Source organism: Limulus polyphemus, unplaced genomic scaffold (assembly GCF_000517525.1).
Source record: "Limulus polyphemus unplaced genomic scaffold, Limulus_polyphemus-2.1.2 Scaffold3039, whole genome shotgun sequence".
Lineage (NCBI taxonomy): Eukaryota > Metazoa > Arthropoda > Merostomata > Xiphosura > Limulidae > Limulus > Limulus polyphemus.
Genome location: NW_013668649.1, coordinates 64,364 through 70,160, shown reverse-complemented (window position 1 = coordinate 70,160; position 5,797 = coordinate 64,364). Strand labels below are relative to the sequence as shown.

General features: G+C 34.5%; 1 protein-coding gene across 1 annotated transcript in view; it reads left to right on the top strand.

The window, feature by feature from the left end:
• Positions 1–5,797, top strand: part of LOC106468520 (mitogen-activated protein kinase kinase kinase 4-like) — a gene marked incomplete at its 3' end in the record, with an annotated part of 137,027 nt that overhangs the window by 67,453 nt on the left and 63,777 nt on the right. The window lies entirely within an intron of this gene.

The window sequence follows — 5,797 nt, the reverse complement described above, 5'->3', positions numbered from 1 at the left end:
TAAAATAAGACCAAAAACTCGAACCCTTTCGAATAGTTGACTATTCTTCTTCAGGAGAACAAAGGGTTATTTATAGTGATGCTTGTTCCAGTTTATTGAGAAGAACTATACCTTTATCCTTTTTATGAGTGTTGCTCAGAGTATTGATCTCTAACAATGCTACCAATTGTTTAACGTAAGTTGAAAGATGCAATGATTTACATACTACTAATAAATTTATTAGTTTGGCAAAGTGTCTCTCACTTGATCTAAGCAATGAGCTTCCTTTAGAGAAATAGCTTAATGTGTACCTAATAGTAATATCATTAGTCACTATTATATTTAGTATTTTTATGATACATAATCAGTATCAGGAAATAATATTTATTTTAATGTAAGTATAATGACATATATTTCCAGATTTATTTGTTCAGTATTTTACTCTTACAGCTTTGTCAGGCTTAATCAATAACCTACAAGTTCCATAATCCACTTGAAAACTAAATTGAAATACCATCATTAGTTAATCAAACATTAATGCACATGTCCTAAAGGTTGAGGTTGTATTAACGATAATATTAAACATTCTTGAATATACATCGTACAAGCCAGTTGGAAACAACAGTGGTAAACAGATGATTAAGTATAGAAATATATACATATATTTATATATTAATCATTGTGAAACTGCACTGAGACTTCATAAGAATTCAAATATATTAAATAAAATCTTAAAAATATAATCAACATCTTTAAAGTAGAGGCCAACCTTTATATTTGTTTATTTTAGGTATATTTGTTGTTTACTAAAATGGATTTTTTAATCTTTTGATCTAAAAAGTTATGATATTTAGATAAAATCTTAACATCCAATAAGATGTTATCTGCTTGTTATATTCTATGCGCTTTAACATGAAGTTCCAAGGTTCACCATGGTGTCTTTCCTGTCTATTTGATGGGATTTTACTCCAAGTCTTTGGATGACGAAGATCAACATGTATGATGATTCCTTCATATCCCCATTTTCCCTGCATCCCATTGTTCACTTTGCTTTGCCAACATGAAATGTGTTTATCAGTTCTGGGCTCTCTTTTTGGGCTGGTCTTGGCTCCCTACATTTTTTGTCAATTAGTTCAGGCCTTTGCCAGACTTCTTCATTCGACCACTATATGGATGACTGACTCCTTAAAGCTCCTTATCTTTCATCTTCTTCCATCAACATGCAGTTTCTCCTTAGGGAAACTGCTTGGGTGGGTTGACTGATTCAGTTAGAGAAATCTATTCTCACACTGACTCAATACTTTGTTCATCTTGGAGTATTCTTCAGTTCCCGCTCGGTCAGTCCTAGCCTTTTCCCCTTTCATTTTTCCAATTTCATCATGTATTTTGCTCTCCTGTTATTTCTCTTTTGTTTCATTCCTTTTATCTCCATCATCCACTTCGATTTACACCCTTACAGGATCGGAATTTTAATGTTTTCCTACATGCCCTTTCCCTCCCTCCATTGATGTCTCTTGCATCCTTTACCACACAGCTTATGTTCTTCTTTATCTTATTTGTACCTTTCTCTCTAAAACTTCTACTGCACATGAAAGTCATGTTGTCTTCACTCATATTTCTCTTCCTTCAATTTCTCATCTATATTCCCATGCTGATCCTGACCATCTCCTGTATCCAGTCAGGGCTCTACAGTGTTATGTGGCTTGCATGGATCCCTTCCATTGTTCCTGTTCCTGATTGTCTATACAGTGGAATCTTTCATCTTCCTGTGACCTTTCTCCTATTACCCTGACTGGCTGGTTTTGACAGCTTATACATATAGCCTATTCCTTTTTGTCTCTTGATTCTTGTTGCGTTTTCTATGTCTCCTCACATCAGATTAGCCACCTCATAATGTCTTTGGCTACTTGTCTTCATCATCCTTTGGAGGAGGTTGTCGTGGCTGGCATGTGGACCATTCCAAATACTTTTATGTCAAATTATCTCCATTATCTGGCAGTTTCATTCTCAGTCTGATATTGGTATTGCCATCCTTCACTAATCGGTCCATTTGTGATTGGATATGTGTCTTTTCCTTATATTTTCCTCTTACACTTCTTTTGGGATCCCGCTCTGTTGTGAGTCATGCCTGTCCAGGTATACTTATTCTTAAATCTGCACTGTGTGACCATTAACCCTGTAATTATGATGTGTTTCAGATTGAAGCACATTACGTAACTCTCATTAAATTTCATTTGAGTAATAAAAATAGTAGATAAAATTGTTTAAAACTTGAGAAGAACTTTAATAAAAGTATGAAGTTTGAGAAAAATAAATATTTAATTTTGAATTCTGAAACAGAAGTATTTATATATACCATTTAACTGTTCTTTAAATACTCTTAAAATATGTTCTTTGGGTCATATGCGCAATTTCACATCTTTACATTTTCACAATGTATTTTTGATGTTTTATTTTCATTTCCTGCGGATGATAGAATGGTATGAACAACAGAGATACCTTAGCCTCCAGCAGAATCTCTTTATACATGCTTGGTAATCTAAGCCTTGAAGAGTGAGGGGAAGCTTTGGTTATTTTATAAAAATTATTAAACCTTTCAAATATGAATTTTAAAACAAATAATTCATAATTAACTAAAATATAAAAGTAAAACCTAAATAAAAATTAACTGTCTCTAACTATAACATATTTAGGTAAGAAACAACTGAAATGCTATCGTGAACAAAGCAGCCAACAATAGTATAAGCAGTTACACCTATCCGAGGATAACAACTAGACACCAATGTTGAAATAACTGTTGTTAGGTTATAGTGTGAAATGAGCTCTTTCTAATGACTTTAAACACATACATGTTGAACTTACTTGTAACTTCTAAAGCTCAATGTTAACTATAGAAGGTGGAAGTGGCATCAGTTAGGGGTGTACAAAATTTATTCCTTGTTTCAACTACATTCAGCCAAAGAACTTTGAAACATACATGTCTAAAGGGCAAGTAAATTACATTTTCATCTAGACTTAAATGTATGTGCCAACACCTTTATGCTTCAAGCTATGATTCGTCAAATTTTGACATTGTTTATAGCTCGTGCTTCATGTGACACAAAACAAAGAAATATCATTATTGCTTTCAATGTTTCTTTAGAAACTGAGGAATGAAATTATGATAATATAAAACTTTGAACTATAATGTATTTGATAATAATAATTTCATTAAAATACATTGATTGTAAAGTGATTTAAAAAGTGTGTCATTATTAAAGGTTTAAAGCCATTAACACTTGCTGTTAAGATTGGGTGTTCTGCAAGACCGCTTGTAGGTTCATCCTCCTGGACTGTCTACTCATGCACTAACATGAGTAAATATGAAACGGATTGCTGCCCATCCTTGCCATTCCCTTGATTATATAAATCAGTTATGGTGTGCTCTTCAAAATAGGGTTTTGCAGTCACCCATTGCACTTTCTTCAGTGCTGCATTCCTCTGGACTTTTCAACACATTCCATGTACCTTCTTCTAGTGGAGTACAGGAGCACTAACCACTTACCAACTCTTAACTGTTGGGGTGATGGACCATGGAGGCTTCCTCCTGCATGTACTCAATTTCACTCAGTTGAGAGTAGAGCAGTGGTGTTCTGCCAGTGTAGGTGGCGTGACTATCCTCCTACTGTGGATCTGATGTGTGATTACAGATGCCATATGGTGTGGACTAGATTTTTCTGTCACATTCCAATATGTCGTTCACCTTTCTGACTGTTAAACCTCCTTTCTACCTGGATGTCAGTTCCTTGGTGACTGGTGTTGGTTGAAGCTGGACCAGTCAACTTAAGTCCTCGCATGTGAGTAGGCTGGGACCTTCCTCCTACTACAGACTGGATGATACATTACCAAAACCACGTGGATTTGGACTGGAGTTAACCCTCCATGTTGCATTTCAATCTTCCTGCCATTGTCTGTAAGTTGGTTCGTTGGAGGTACAGGTGTCGGATGTGTTGGATATGCACTCATGATGAGTTGGATTCTCAGGATGAAGTACTTCTTCCCTTCTGGTTTCTGAATCTGTGGTGAATGATAGAGGACCCACCTCCTACTGTGGGCTGACTTATACAATCTTGGTGCCATTGGTTTTGGACAGGAGTTCACCTCTCACTTACTGTCTGACATGCCATAGCCAGTCTACAACAAAGGTGCTTTTTTCTATTTGGATATGTCTCTTTTTTGACCCATTTCTTTAAAGATTCATTCATCAAGAGCGAAGAGTATACCTGGTTCAGATGCAGTGCAGTCTCTCATGAGTGTGTTTCCACTAAATTGAGATGGCACATTCTTTGAGTACTCTTCTAGATACCTTTTACACCAGTCTTTTCACCTGGTCAATGTGGAATTCTAGTTATTTTATGAAAGGAGGTAAGATATCTTTATGGTAGTTAATATTTTCCTACACTGAAAATGTATCTCTGAAAGATATTTACTCTTCTCTCACATTTCCCACCTGTCCTTCCCACTTCCAGCATGTTCTTGCATGCTTAATCTTGAAAGGAAGATTGGGTTCTACTGCATAGAGGCAGTCAGCTGTGCTATGAGGGTATGTTGCACTCCTATTGGTGGAGGGTTGTCACATGGTTATTATCTATCAGAAATATATTTTTTTCCTATATACATACAAACACACACACACACACACTAGAGCACCTACTCAAGTCACTTGATAAAAAATGTTCTTTCAATGACATCAATCATATTGTCCATATTTGACAGCAATATGTCTCTTACTGGACTTACAATTAAGGATTTAAGGGAGGTGCCTAATTTTTATACTTTTAATATGTAAGCTTGATGTTCCAGTTAATCTCTTCAGTTTTTTGGTAATGTATACGGTATCACTGTAGTTGTGAAATACTGAACAAATAAGGTACATTTGGAGATAGAGGTTGATTTTTTTATTTACACTAATAGGTATGTTCTAGTAATAAGTTCTAGTTTAGGTCCAAAAGTTAAGAAAAATATCATTTCTTTTTGTCAAAAATTCACTAGATTTAGTAAAGTATTCTTATGGAAATTTGTAGGGAGAAACCCATTAAAATGTTTTAATCATATTTTTAACTTATTTTATGTTACATTGCATTTTCTTGTATAACAGTTTAGGATTACAAAAGTAACTTAATCTTAAATTATTTTACCTAACAATATTTATCATATTAAATGAAAGATAGTTTGAAAATGGCTTTCAAAAAACCCAAAACAAGCTGAATGTAATTGTTCAATGAGCATAATGATTAATTGTTTGACAAGTTTCACTAATTGCCCAGATCTACAGTTTAGTTTGATAAGATGCATAAGAAACAATCATTGGTACAATTTAATTGGTTACAACACATCAGAAACAATATTTGATGTAGTTTAGTTTGTCACAACACATATGGAACAGTCTTTGGTGCAGTTTAATTTATTACAACACATATGGTACAGGCTTTGGTGCAGTTTAATTTATTACAACACACCAGAAACAATCTCTGGTGTAGTTTAGTTTGTGAGAACACATATGGAACAGTCTTTGGTACAATTTAATTGGTTACAACACATCAGAAACAATCTCTGGTGTAGTTTAGTTTGTGACAACACATATGGAACAGTCTTTGGTACAGTTTAATTGGTTACAACACATCAGAAACAATTTTTGGTGTAGTTTAGTTTGTGACAACACATATGAAACAGTCTTTGGTGCAGTTTAATTGGTTACAACACATCAGAAACAATCACTGGTGTAGTTTAGTTTGTGACAACACACATGGAACAGTCTTTGTTGTGAGTTTAATTGGTT